A 15,952-nucleotide genomic window follows, 5' to 3' on the forward strand; every position below is an offset into this window, starting at 1 on the left:
CTGCACCGCTACACCAGAAGATCAAAAGCAGAACAGAGCACAGCACCTCTACAGCTGCAACCAAACCACTAACACTACCAGCAATGCACTTCTATGCTTTTCTGAAACACATGCTGCTCTTTTTGCCCACAACCCCCCTCCCCCCACCACCCCACCCACCCTCTCTCTTTCTCAGTCACAGACACAGCCCAGAGAGACAGTATTCCTCCTCCTTGTATCACAGCTCTGACTCCGCCTGCTTTGAGCGAGGTCTGAAAACTCTGACCGAGAAAACTCCGATGTGGTGTGTAGGGCTGGTCTTTGTGTCTCCTGAACATATGGAAGGAGGCATGGGAATCATGAATGATGTCACCATACACACACAGCAGACTTAATGTTTCACACATTTCTTGTGATGCTGTAACATACATGTAAACACTTATTCTCCCATACACGTCATAGTTAGTACAGTTGTTAAAAGTCTGCACACAGTAACAGATACAGTGGGCTTTAAAGAATGAACGTTTTACAGAAAAGTCATAGCTTGTCATAGTTGTTGAATTTTTTCGCAGATACAAAAAACAGAAAGGAAAAGAACAGCAAAAGATCATTACAAAAATCTAGTGGAAAACCCCTTCAGCTTTTTCCATTCATCTACAAACACGGCTGCAGTCCAGTAGCACTGCTGTCGAGTGTATTGTACTGTGAGTGAGCTATAGGGGTACAGCGTGTAGTAAACAGAGTGTGAAAGGCTAATAGTTTTCATTCAACCATGAAAAGATGATTGCAGGTCAGGTGCTTTATCATGACCTTGATGTCTGTCCCAAGGCTACCACCGCATCTAAATCAGCCAAGGAGTGACTGTCCGGGCTTATCACTGCAGAGCAGATAGCTGTGTGTTCGTGTGTGTGATGAGAGGACTGATGATGCAGGTAGACTAGCCCAGCTGTCTCATCTGAAGGCCCTGGCCAGGTCCCACTCACAAAATGAAACACCTATGTCAGCTCTGGCTGCAGGCTATGGTCAGCAGTAAAGGCTTTTCTCATGGAGTGTGCCGATTTAAGTACATTAACACAATCCAAATCTGCCCAGGGTGTCTGAAACTGGGGGAGAAAACTCAGAGAGAGGCAGAAAGAGTGAGGGCAGAGAAAGGCAGGAGAGGAAAAAGAAATAAAGCAAAGGGAAAGAACAGGGAAAACAAGAAAAATGTGGGAGCGAGACATAAAAAATAATGCAAAAACCTATTTGGAGAGATGAACAGTGATGGAGGGAGAGGGAAATGGGAAAAAGATGCTGAAGGAACTATGAGGAATTGTTAGCTCTCCCAGAACAGAATCCCCTGTTTTGGCAGCTTTCCACACAGCTTCAGTGCATTTCTCCTCATAGATTAAGTGACGTTTCTAAAGGAGAAGCCAGCAAAACCATTAAAAAGAAAAGGAGGAATGGACAGAAGGACAATGTAAAGAAAACTGAGTACTCCCAATAAGTTAACATTCCTTAGACCTCTTAAACAAGAGATTGCGTGTTGTCACTCATAAGTATTGGCTCACTTACAAAGCTGTGAGCAAAGGACAAAATAACATACTTTCAGGGCTTACAAACAAACACTTTGAGGAGCTCTAAAGGGAAGGCTTGGGCTCAGCTTTCATTGTAAGTGTTTTGAGAGATTTGAGCAATGTTAATGCTGAGATCATCATTCTGTATTTATACATTTTATTTGGACCTCTGCATGGAACAGACTGACACCAGGTGATAAAACAGCAATGTTAGGGATTTAACAGTACACAGAGGTCACATTTTAGTTGAAGGTTAGGTTTCATTTATTCTGAACAGACAGTAGTGCAAGTGTCAAAGACAGACAAAATCCTCCAGCTGGGGAGGTTGTATTTTGTTCACTGGTATAGTCAAGGAAAACTAATTTCATTGTAAAAAAATAAATAAAACATTTTGTCCTAAATTGTACAATGAACACTTAAAAACACCTTCCCAAAAGGTCACAATAGGCTGTAAAACCAAAGAGCATCTCTTAATCTATGAAACTGAAAATAAAAAACACAAGCTGCTTTTTCCTCATCCTGGTGATTAGCACATCTGGATGATGCTGAGAAATGTGCGTCAGCATGTTTGATGTGTTTCCACTCACATACCCTCCAACTGAGGCTCAATGCTGAGCCACAGTGTGAAAAAAGAGACAAACAAAGGCTTTAAAGGTTGAATCACTTCACTAAATAATACTGTCTTTAATCTAAACACATTATACACACTGAAAAGAAATATATAAAGAAAATAATATTATCATGTTAAAAAAAAATATGAAAATAAAGTCAAACCCTGTAGCTAGAAATCAAGCCTAGCTTCTGAGGATAAACAACATCTGCTATTCACCAGCTTGCACACAGTAAAATACGCATGTGAACATGTACATACAGACAGTAAGCAAAGTGTGTAACACACACCCTCTAGGCCCACTTCTCTTACCGACACCCACCCAAATATCAATAAGGAGTTTGTTTACAACTCAACACAAGACAAAGCACCCACATTTGACAATCTGTCCTTGGCTGTTGTAAACAACTGTCCAAAACCGATTACTGAGAACCACATGAGGTTTTATGGGGAAAACATTTGTGTTGTGGAAAAACAGTCAAGTTCTTGATCTCATTTGAGGTCTAGGTGAGATCATAACTGCCCTGTAAAAAAGCCCTCTGTTAACTGTCTTTCACTGCCACTGTGAATGTAACCCGTATTTATAGCCGCAAATTCTTCATTTTATTATCAGGCTATTTGCCAGCCATGAAGATCTACTTAAGGACAACATAACAACAGCTTTCAAAACAGTGAAAGGTTACCACCATATACAGTTTAGTGATGGTACTTCCACAAGAACACCATATTAACAACAGAGACACACAGAGCCTCTTATATGCAAAAGCAAAAATATCAAATTGCTCAGCATTAAATTTGATAGCATCTTTACTCGTTTCAAATAAAGCATGTGCAGTGAGACATGCAGAGGTGTCACTGATAGACAGATAGTCTGGGCAATGCAATGACCACACAGCTCAATTAGAAAAAGGCTCTCAATACTCTTAAAATACAGTTTCTGACATAGTAGAGACTGTATGTAAAGACTGTATGTAAAGATGGAAAATGCATCTCCAATTCCTCCCATTGTATGAAAAAAAAGCCCAAATATCCCACATAGGGTGCTGCCATCTTATACACACAGCAGTGTGATAAGAAAATAAACAACAGATACCGTCTTTGGGAAAAATTTATTTGATGTGATCTTTTAGTTTGGCCCATGTCCTATTCGCTAACATGGAGGGGGCAGGATTTATGACATATACTGCAGCCAGCCATCAGGGGGCAATTGAGATGATGTTGTCATGTCGTCAGATCATGCTGTCCATGCTGACATACAGTCATTGATAGGACCTGGGTACAGCACAAATGGCCAATATAGAAAAATGTCAATAAGAGGGCAGTGAGAATTTCTGCGTTCACAAGAACAAACTGAGAAAGCAGAAAGATGATGATGACGGTTGACGTGCCAGAATTTTCCTTGGGGACAGAGTTCAGTGGGCATTCCAGAGAGAGTACAGATCCAGTACTGACCTTAGCTGACCTGCTGCAGCCTGGGAGAGTACAACTCTCATTAAACACACGCTGGGAACCATGGTACACTCAATTTTTTAACGCAACACAGATTTCCTGTCTTAGAGGATTCATGGTTTCCCATAATAAATATCTCTCTATTCACCTACATGAATATATAAAATATTCAGCACAAGGTCAAATTAAAAGAGATAAAGCTGCAAGCAACTGTACGTGTGATCCAAGCTACAAATCAAACAATTAAGATAGCATTCAAAAGTTTTAAGAAGGGTTTAATAACATAACATATTGCCATTTGAAAACCTGTAAATGAGTTATCAATTTAATGTCATTCATTATGGAAAACGTGGTCTGACTTAGTGCTGATATGATGATATTAATTTTTCATATGCTGTCACACTGGCCCATAGTTGAAACACTTGCTGCAACCTTTTACAGAGTTCTCGGCGGGGAGCGCTATGGTTGGAACAGACCAACAGCTAACTTCCAAACAAGGCAAAACACTTTGGCACACAACAATGTGTGACACAAAAACAATTTATAACACCAATAATTGTACATTTACAAAATTATGCCACTGAACGGCATGCTGGGTACAGCTTGCTATCTAGCCGGTTAGCATAACAGTCTGTTAACGGCTGGGAGAGGCTCAGGCTCTCAGAAAAGATATATGGAGGCATATAAAAGAATTTGTAAACGTAAATAACAGTTGTCAGGGCATAAAACCAAATACCTGTTGATCCATACAAATCCACACTTAGTTTGATACTTAATTAATTAATTAATTAATTAATAGTCAAACAATAGCACAACCATCAGTGCTGTAAAAATAAAAACCAAATCGAGAATTCTGACCCTCCTAGTGTGATGACTTTTTTTTTTAAGATATTTTTGGGCCATTTTGCCTTTAATGGACAGGACAGGTAAATGTGAAGGGGGGAGAGAGAGAGGGGGGATGACATGCAGCAAAGGGCCACAGGCTGGATTCAAACCCGGGCCACTGCAGCAACAGCCTTGTACATGGGGCGCTTGCTCTACCACTAAGCCACCGACGCCCCATAATATATAGATTTTTTTTTAATATCCTATGAACTCCTGACAGTAGAATAACCCACTATAAATGTATTAAAAAGATGTGTGTAGCTATAGCATTTACTTGAGCAAACACATCACTACAGCAATCTGTCTTCTCTGTGATTGTTTCTACACCAACAAGAGTGAAAGAGTCGCAAAAAGTGAAGTGGTCCTCTCAACATGAAAACACATATTTATACATTTTTATATTCAATAACCTACAAACACAAATAGAACAAACCAAGTACACAATGTAAGGAGACCTTTTTAAGCTCCAGCTGAGCTCCAACCATGTTGACACGCTGGTTAAACATAAGCCTGGTCAGGCCAACTCAAAACCAAAGGGAATTTACAAAGGGCAAACCCCTTCATATCCAAGTCATGTCTTTTCCTAGACCAAGGAAGGTAAATCAGCACCTTGGTAGCCTAACAGCAGGGAGGACCACCCTGGGTGACTCAGCAGTGCAGGAGAATGCCCGTCATTCCACTCAGTTGATAATTAGACCTTCTATTCTACTAGGTCTAAACTTAGCCAGTGGAGACTTACTACTGAGCTGTGTTTCTATAAGCGGTAGGTAGCGTGTGTGTGGGGTTACACATGAGTGGGCCAAAGGAAACCACCTACAAACAGACTGTGAGGTCTCTAACAACTACTGACATGGTGGTCATGCAGCAGCATTATAAATCTATAAAAAGATATCTGCAAACGAATGCTGGACAAGACAGGACAGGACAAGATTCTGGTACCAGAGGCATTCTGGTTTCTGTCTGTTGTCCAAGTGGTATTGACCAATCACATGCTGGTTGTGTGGAGAGCAATAGAAGCAGAATGCATTCGCTGAAATGCAATCATATTCATATGCAGATAACAGTTTATAGAGATTAGTAAACAATGACTGGCACATGGAGGAGGAATTCCTGGCCTGGATATATTGGCCATTGCCCCCAGAGGCTGAATTGTCATCAGACCGATAGCCAGTGGGGATCCGAGATTGGCAGCAGCACAAATAATTGGAATGCATATATAAGAGGCATAAATAAAGCACAACATGGACACAAAAGGAGATGAGATACATGCAGGCATATACACAATGGGTTTAAAAAAGGACTGGAGGACAGACAGGTACAGACAGAGACAGGGACACAACAGTGATGGCAGGCTAGGAATGAGACAGTCACATAGACAAATGTGAACAGTGAAACATGCAGCAGCTGAGCCAGTGTATTTGGCCAGTCAGTATCACTCCAGCTGCATTCCTGTCCTGTCTGTCTCCTGTGTAATGCTGCCTCTGTGCACATTCCTGGGCTTCTATGGGGCTGGGGACAGTCAATGCATTAGTGAGGCTTCCACTGCATCATGAACAGACATACTGCAACCTCCTGCCCGGCAAGCCCAGCCGCTATTGACTGATGTGGGATGAAAGTCAGTGTCCCTCCTGTTTCACAAAAGTGTGGAGCAAGATGAATACTGGGGGTGTGGTCAGTGGCTGTATGTAAATGACAGGTTTAACCTTGTACTAATATGTTCAGAACACATTCAGAGACAAAGGATTACACGCAATATACAGTGGTTAAAACAGAACAGAAATATAAGCCTATTGGCCTATTGGTCATGCATTTTGTTTTGAATCTGACCCTACAAGATATGAAGGATTAAAAACAGTGCAAACAACAACCACAACAGCATAGTGAACAGGGAAGGCATTGTTGAATGTACAAAGAGAGGCAAGGCAGGCCGACAGGGAGAAGAACAGGAAAAGTTTCCAACCCCAACAAAGCCAGTACAGTCTCCAGCTGCCCCCCTCCTCCCAGACTTCCCCTCTTTCCTCCCACACTTCACTCAAGTGGGGAGGAAATGAGGTAAGCATCCTGGCATTTCAGCTCAGCTGAGAGAGCTAAAAGCTCAGGGAGAGGGTGTGAAGCAGAAAGGAATGAACTGGTAAATTGGGAGTGTGCGTGATGTATTTCCCCTGGTAACACCGAAGAGACCAAGACACAAAAAAAAACACAAACACACAAATGTAAGACAACTGTCAACTGGTAGTTTTTGTCATACCAAATACCACCATGACCTTCCCCTTCCCCCCGTATCTCTGGTTATATTAGTGGTAACTATATATTGCAAAGCTGCTCCATTATAGCAAAAAACATAATCACAATTATTTTGGTCAAGACCTCAATTATTGATTTTTTTTTTAATTCAAAATTTTCTTTGTCTTTTCAATTACAGATTTTCTTCCTAACTTTACATATAATTCAACTGTAGATGGCTCATTGGCCATTATTCTTATTGTTACAGGCAAGGCATTCAAATTCTGGCAGACTATCAATAAGAAAAAACCCAAATGTCAGTTATGTAATTCAGTTCTCCATTATAAGACTCTGACCTGTTGATAATTCCTGAACAAATTCCTGTGCTCATTTGAGCAGGCACAATGGACTGATTACTGTAAAATGCACACATGAAGACACATTGTAGCGGCACACATGCACTTTGACTATACGCTTTAATTCGGTATTATCTATGACGTAACATAGGAGTATGTTCAGATATCCACAGTCAGACATCTACAGCTTTAGTTATTACTTTGGCATGTTACGAATCTGCAGTGGGACACTGCCTGAATGCTTTTACTATGTTTTCCGCTCTTTCCACAAATTGACAAATTCAGGTGACCCCATCGTAAATGAAAATTTACCAGCCATCCTGAGAGCTCTGCCTCCTAGCATAATGAGAGCTCAATAGAATACACCTGCACAGTCACGGAGGCAGTGGGTTATTATTGGTAATAAACCAACCAGGGGGTCTTATTGATTCATTGTTGATCAATATATTCAAATAATTTTGTTTCAAATTTTGCTCTGGTCTCTTCTATCAGCTTGTATTCAACATAAGACCTTGACTTATCATCTCAAAGAAATGCACTGACACAAGTGTACATGTGACACAAAAAGGCAATTCATTATTGTGGCTGGAAAAAATATGGTTGGCCGGTGGACTTTTTCTACCAGTCCCTTTGGCCGGTGAGTCAAACAGTTAATCTGGGACACTGTGTACAGGCTGTACACATATATTGTGGCCGGGCTGAGTTCACGCATACAGCTAATTTGTCAAACATTTCTTCAGAAAATGACCATTCTCATACCTCTCCCCTGAACAGCAACCATAGTTTGTCAAACAGAAATAGCCATGGCAGGCTTGTCAAACTTAGATTTCTCAATATCCTGGTGTGCGGGAGACTTAGGGTGGGGTCATTTTTTTGCCTTTCAAAACCAAAAACGCATAAGCAGAAGTGCATGAACTGAACAGTGTTTTTATCTGGTCTAATGTAAGCCGCTAACCTTTAGCATGCCAGGCTGACTAGCCTACTACCGAGATGTTTTACAGTAATAAAACTCTGCATTTACAGATGTCCCATACAGATCCTATAGATCTGTATCAAGCCAATCAGGGCATATTTTAATGGATTGGTATGCACTAAAATGATACTGATCAAATTTCAAATTCTACTGTGTTTTTGTCCACCTCAGGCTGATGTGTTGCAGCCAGGGTTAGAAATTAACTTTTGTGTCCACCTGTCACTGTGGCTGGTGGAGTCCTGAATCAACTCCTCAATAGATAAGCACTGTTTTTTGGCTGGTGAGTGAAGCAAATCTAGCAGCCACTTGCATAATTTACCAGCCTTCCCCTGCTAATTTCCAACCCTGGTTGCAGCGCTGCTCTTCGTGACAACTGGCTCTATAGTGCAACCACTTCACTGCATATGTAAGTGAAAATTAATGTGCATGTGTGAAAAATTATTTGTGCACACCTTGAGTGGCTGAGTTAAGACATTGAGCTTGGCAAACTGCATAGATTCCCGAAGCTACGACACTAACTATCGTAAGCAAAGAGCAGAGTAAAAACTTTTCAGTGGCAGCTTCTCAGTTTAGCTGACCATTGTTTTCACTGATTAAAATGCCAAACATGCATCATAGTTTCCGTAGTCCTACACATAAGCTCAACTGTGCTGCACACTTTATTACGCCATAGATCAGCTCATTTAGTCAGACTTTCAGTGGTTTGCAGGAGTCAACAAATACAACAAAATAAAAATGAGTGATTCTGACAGCAGTGACAAAATGTCTCTCACAGTGGAGAGGAGAGAATACCTTTACTAACCAGAGTATACAGAAGAAGAACTGCATAAGGAGACTGCATAGGAATACAGATGTTCTATGGCCAATAAAACGCAGAGCCAATGAAAGCTGTCTGATGGCAAGGTAAAGCAGTGAAAATATTAACTGAACTGATGTTGATATTCTTAGGTGATACTGTTATTAGGTGGCTAAAATACATTTTGCTGCTGTTCCTCATCCACAGCAGCACATTGCATTCTGTGCCTGGGGATATGCCGACCACTACACACTGACTATGGATAAGTACCATTTACAACCCCACTTAAATATTAGAGAGAAATTACAATTTAATTAGAGTTGTGGTGGTATCATTAGCATTATAAGTCATATAGGACCATTTTACTGACATCATTTTCAAACAAATCACTTGGAAGCAAGTCTATCAAAGTTCCAACTAATTCAACTACTCACAGAGGTAACGTTATTTGGCTAGCAAGCTACAGCTGATTCAGTCTACTTGCTACATCTGACTGAAATCAAATAGCCATTGTTTCACAGCTACTATTACTATGAATTGCCTCTGTTATCATTGTAAACTGGATTAGTGCTGTGCTAAAATCAAAAGCCTAACAGGTATAGCAACACCACCAATGGGGGCAGGGCTTGGTAAACAGTCCATAGAGTGATGACCTATAATTTGTGGCTTGAGAAGATCTATATATTTACACTTGACAAACTACCAGTTGCCTTAGGAGATGTCTAACTGATCAAGTCGCCATCTTTCTGAAATGCATCTAAAATTTATACGGGCCTGATCATCCAAGATGCATTAATGCACGTCATGAATCAATGACAGCAGCCTAATGTAGCCAGGCCACCACCACCTAGCCTTGCAGCTGTGTTTACCATAACGCAAGAGAGGGAGGTCACACGTGTCCTGACAAACACACTGAGAACATAGGCCAGGTCGCCATGCTGGGCTAATGACCTTTCTTTGGAAGAACACACAGGTCTGGACAACATGCTGCCAAGCCTGGGGAGGTCTCTGACACCCAAACACTGACGACTCTGGAGGGCAGCCTCTATAACTAATAAAACACAATAAATGTGGTCTCATCAGAATAATTTCATGGTCAAGGGGCCCCCGCAAAAAGAAACTTAAACAAGGAAAGACCTGAAGAAACCTCAGGCAGAGTGACTGAGGGGAGATCTCTCTCCCTGGCTGGACAGATATGAAATAGCTAGATGTGTAGAGAACGAGACCAACATAATAAAATTACAGTATAGACAATCAAAATGACAAAATTATACACTGTAAGCATGTAAGATTATGGTCATAACATAGTCCAACCATAAACTGGTTTATTGTAAAATGTTCTACCTACATAGGCAAGAACTAGAAGATGCATCCAAAAGGTCCTTATAAAAGAAATTAAGGACAAGAGAGCGCTCCAAGACTGAACTTTGCTGCTGCAAGGTGCTGTAAAGTTTAAGGAACCAGTTGTTGCTGTATGCAACTACAGTCGTTTTTAAAAATGAAAACAAGATTTGGGGAAATTCATTTCACAAATAAGTGATAATGAATGAAATACATAAGCTGCCAAATAGTGGGCAATGCTGTATAGTCAAACTGTCAAAAACAAAAAAAAACATTTAATTGGGCCAAAAACCAGAGCATATTTCATAGCCAACAATTTACATTATGGCAATTGGCTTTACAAGACCAAGAACTGCCTACTGAACTTCACAGTTACAACAGTACTTGTTACTACAGCTTTAATAAAGTGTCCCCTTAATTTATATTTTTCAATATTGAATTGTGATAGCATTGCCAGCTACATAGCCCAGCACTAAAAATGTATAGACACAGATGTATTGAAAAGGCCTCTGATGCTAAAAAATAACGTAACTTTACACTCCTGTCCTGACTGTAAGAGAAATGCACTATGCTGTTTTTTAATTAAATTCAGGCTCAGTTCTCTACATAGCCCAGCAGTATCTGGACTGAGCTGTGGTTCCCATAATAACGACAACCCTAACGATGACAGCTTGTGGCTGCATAATTCTTCTGAATTTTTTATATACTGCCTAGCCACCACCTTTAAACAGCAATGATGGGGAAAATGCAGTTTGCCACAACATACAGACCGAGTGCTCAGTCTTTCTTACGCTAAGGATGATAAGTCAGAGAGAACAACTACGCTAGGAGGCAGCTGGGGAAGTAAGACACAATTTCCACTCTGCTATACCGTGTGTATTGATTCACTACAATGACACAGTTCACCTGCATACTGAATAAGGGGCACTCTAACTTTTCTTCCAGATTTGGGCATGGGCTGATTAATGACACAAGAGCTGCAGCTTCAGTTGTATAAACGAGTCTCTAGCATACAAATATCCAAGTCCTATTTGTAAGATATATCATGATGCTGATCATGGTTGACTCAAGGAACATCATTTCTCCTGCTTAAGACATAATGTTATCAGCTACTAATTCACATCATTATCACTACTAATATGTCTAGTCTTCATTACTTCAATAGGCACTGATCCATATTTGCATTTTATGTGCTTTAATCTGCATTGATTGGTGGTCTCCATCTTTATCTTAGATTGGTAGGTATTACAAGAGGCATCAAAGGTCACCTAACAACCCCACGATACAAAAGAATAAAATAAGCCAAAGCAGACTCTAATTTTCTAAATTTTCCACGACAGAAATCAAGAAGAGGCATCAAACACCTAGCAACCCACCTGAGACATTTCTCAACCCTACCACTAACACAGATGCTTACACACTTACACTTTAGTTTACCATGTGAAAGACACAACGTTTCAAAACCCTCATACAAAATCAAAACTTCTTTTCTTGCTGCTTTGAGATTGATCTTGTCATGGCAGTCATTAGCAAATCAGCCCTGCTGCCAAAGTTGATCACACTGCTGCAGTAGCTGCTTGACGTTGGTTATAAACAACTCAGGGTCTTTAACGGACTAAAAACTTAAGTCTAGCAATCATATGACATTATTGCCAGGCAGCAGTTGTGGTCTTTAAAGTAATGACAATGCCAGCACTTGACGTTGCGTTTGTACTGTTCCTTGTCTTCGGCTTCTCTGTTGATTGCTACGTTAGCTGGATAACATTAGTTCATTGTGTTTAATGTCAGTTTACGTCAGCTCACAAATTATCACCATCTGGTACACGTGCCCAGACAGAATATAGGGCACATGACGTTAGCAATATATGACTATGAGCCACTAGAATTGTTCCATGGCTCTCAGCTTGCCTTACGGACGATAACCAGAATACCAGCCAGCTAACGTTAACTACCAAACACAGCGAGCGTTAGCAGCTGGCTAGCAAGGTTAGCTAGAAACGATGAGAACATACCGTCTGTTGCTAGTGACACTTGTTCCGCAGACAGTAACGAAGACGAAGGGAGACGTCCTGCCTTCCAAAAACGATTTCAAATCAATTAATCAGTGGTCCCGGTGCAGTGCTGTGAATTACTTCCCCACTGCTACTAGCACTTATTTTCCTCTGTCTTCGGTCCCACCTATCCGTTCCGTTTCGAACGACAACAGCTCCTACAGAGCTCCCTCTGTTGTTCACCGTTCTCGTTATAGCTCGGAAATTCAAATCGCATCGCGAGATTTGAGCAAAGTTTCCCAGGCCTAAGGATTCTACTGTGGAGGCTCAGCACTGTGGTTCAGCCGCACACCTTGGCTGCTGTAACATTTTTACAAGAGAGCTGATATGTCATCTGTACATAGAATTAACATTGATATTAATATTGATGATAACGTTATTATTATTAATAATATATAATAAAACTGAAGAGTATCACTTCTATACTCTTCCCAAACAATCTTTTCCTATATCTTTCCTATACAGTACAGTATGTTACTTATCAAATAAAGTCTTTGACATTTATAAATATAAAAAATATGAGCACAGCTCAAAGGCATATAATGCTTGATGTCACCTTCAAACACTTCCCCGTCCATAGCAACTGGTTAAACAGCCATAAAACCTATTATCTATCAGGTTAAGTAAACTGTCCCCCATAAATTCCATTAATAAATTTAATTACCAAGCCTGGGAGAGCAAAGTGAGTTGAATCACCAAGCATGGAGAACTGTTTTGTGAATTACAACAAGTATGGTGTACACTCGCTTGAGTACAATATATACACTGAAGTCAGGCACCAAGCTCACTCCTGTCTCATAAATGACTTCCCTGACATCACATGAATAGCCTATATGTAACATTGTTTCATATTTTCAATTTGGTTTGAAGCTACATGGGAAGATATGCATATAGCACATGAAGGATTTTATTGATGGACTGGCACACAGGGTTACACCAGACAGACAAATCTAATCCAAGCTAGAGAGGATTACATGATAGCTGTGTGTGTGTTTATCATCATTTAAAGGGACACAAGAGGAAGTGATGAATGACCAGCTGGAATTCTACACCTCTGATTATTACTGCCATTCACATATTCACAGACATGTTAGACACATGTTTACTTACTCGTATACTCATAGCAAGGATTCATTACAGCCTGATTAAGGAGAAAAGCTGACCAAAACAAGCCACAGCCTGAACCAGACTGAAAATCATGTGATAGCAGGAATCTGGGGTAAGCTGGGAGATCTTTCCCAAATAGTTGCAGGTCGGAGCGTAAACACAACACAAATGAATCCTGTAGTTACCAAAGTGTGGACATACACAGCCCCATATCCTACACAACACAGAACCTTACAAACAGCTTATCATGCTGTGGTGATCAAAGACATGTCTGTGAAGCATAAACACATATGAATAAAAATCATGGGAGTCAAAGCTGGATAATCTTATGAAACCCCTGTGGAAAGTTGTTTTGGGTCAGCCATGGACTGTACTAGGTTTTGAAATATGTCCACAGTCTGGTCCATCTGAAACAAGGGCTGATCTTGAGCCTGGAAGTGTTTGTTCTGGAGCGTCAAGGGAGACATTGGCTGAGTCTGCAGCCCCTATATAACTGGACACTGTGGTGATATATTAAATGGGCAGTTTGTCCAATAACACAGCGAAGTTGGTGAAGAAAGCACTGCAGATGTGATGAAAGCACACACCCCAACTTAAAAAGGAATTTCTGTTGATCAAAAGCTCAGCTGGATAAAGTACAACAGAGACCAATTCGAACCAACATTTCTCTCCTGTCTTCACAACTAACTTCCTCATTGTTCCACTATCTGAAAAAAAGAATAAAAACATGGAAGGTCCCCTCTCGGATAGAGCATGAGTTGAGGCACCTGATTGGGTTTACAGCATGTCACATTTCCCACAAATATGAGAAGAAACAGCAGTTACTTTGTTCCTGCAAAGCCTCCCTCCCTTATAGTTTTGACATATTATGCTTTTTCAGCCTCAAGATATTGTGCAAAGTCCCTTCTGCCCTGCTAGGAAGAATTACCTCTGTTTAATGGAGGGAAGATGTGACTAAATAGCAATTTTACCACTATTAACACATATGACGTACGGCTATTTTAAGTGGGGGAAGGTAAACAGAATTGGAGCAGCAGGACAAAATGTACAGGCTGTGAGAAATACAATAAACAGATGACAACCGCTAATGTAAACAGAGGACAGAGAACACATGCCAGCTGAGGGGCACAGTACCGTTCCTTATAGTTGAGACTGGGCATGGTTTCCACACCGCAAGATGCATAATTAAACACTCAATAAAATTCTGTTCGCCAATTCTTTGGTTTGAATTTAAAAACACTTTCAGTGCAGCAGTGGCTGTTGTAATCTTCTCTTAAATTATAGTTTGTTTTCTATATAAAAGGGTAACTTGGGGAATTTTCAACCTGGACCCTATTATGCCATGTTTTTGTGTCTAGGTGACTAATGGGAACAAGAGAGCGGCAGCCACAAACAGGCTGGAATCTAACGTTAATGGCAGTTATTCACCATCAATTTCCGTCCACTAGAAGTGCTTGTTTTTGCTGCTGACGGGCTCAGATTGTTATTTTCAGTGTCTGACATTATGGAAAGTGTCCCTAAAGAAATGGACATTTTTGTAAAAGATTTAGATCCCTTTTGTTTGAGGTAAACTGCCCCAAAATCACCATCGCCATGCCCACCAGACTCCGTTTAAATAAACATTTTAAAAAACAGACTTCATTCAAAATGGACAGAAACAAAACAAAACTTTCAATCTTGGTTTGTTTTTCCACTGTTCCAACAATGACCAGCTTTTTAAAAATATACATAAACCATTAATTCATTTGGGATGCTAAAACTACGGTTTGTTTTTTTCCAATGGAGTCTGATGGGTTTGGCAACAGCAATTTCAGGACTGTTTCCAAGGATCATACTCTTCCACAAACAGGTCTTTCTCTGAGGGGATCCTTTCCAGTGTTATTAGAACCTTAGAATAATAACCTGAGCCAGTCAGTGGCAAAACCAAGCACTTTTAGTTGTTGGAAATTGACGGTGCAAACATTCCCACAGTGGTTATTGCAGCCTGTTTTACCGCCACCAGCTGAGCGTTCTCGCTGAAAACAGGACCGGATTCAAAAACTGAAGTTTCCATTTGTCATTAAGACACAAGAACATAGACAATAAGGCACAGATTGAAAAATAGTTACATGTAACCCAATATTTCGTAGTGTCACAAAACAATGGATAATATGGTGTGGATTACAATTCAAAATAATCCAAGTAACAGTGATAGAACACACAACAAAAACATTTATGCAAAGCTGTCTAATGTTCTGTAAATATTGAGTATCATCAGTGAGAATCAGAGCAGCACACAATGTAGCCCTTTTTTCCCCAAAAACAGTGATTTATCTGTCCACAGTAAGCTCAATTACATGAAAGCATAAGAACTTTTTACTGTATATTGTACAGTATGCCTAAGCACATCTATGGACACGCATCAAAATTCCAAGGTGATGCATCTGTGATCTGCAGAGTAACTGAATGACAGTGACATCTGGTGGAAGACACCAGTACTGTCCTTCGTGCTCTGAGATGCAACCACTGCATAACCATTAACTTGGGACTCTACATACACACACTCAGGAAAATATCTACCCCACCATTTGCAGGTAAGAAAATAAATGGGAGCACTAACACTGAGAAATAAACAGAGAGGCATCAA

At 40.5% G+C, this 15,952-nt stretch overlaps 1 protein-coding gene across 1 annotated transcript in view; it reads right to left on the reverse strand.

Moving 5' to 3' along the window:
* The window catches only part of LOC117265316 (E3 ubiquitin-protein ligase RNF19A-like), a 32,163-nt gene extending 19,777 nt beyond the window's left edge, over positions 1-12,386 (reverse strand). The window contains exon 1 of the mRNA XM_033639741.2: positions 12,181-12,386. The gene's annotated coding sequence lies outside the window, so the exon portion shown is untranslated. The remainder of the gene's footprint in view (positions 1-12,180) is intronic.
* Between the last annotated feature and the right edge of the window lie 3,566 nt (positions 12,387-15,952).

Source organism: Epinephelus lanceolatus, chromosome 10, assembly GCF_041903045.1.
Source record: "Epinephelus lanceolatus isolate andai-2023 chromosome 10, ASM4190304v1, whole genome shotgun sequence".
NCBI classification, from domain to species: domain Eukaryota; kingdom Metazoa; phylum Chordata; class Actinopteri; order Perciformes; family Serranidae; genus Epinephelus; species Epinephelus lanceolatus.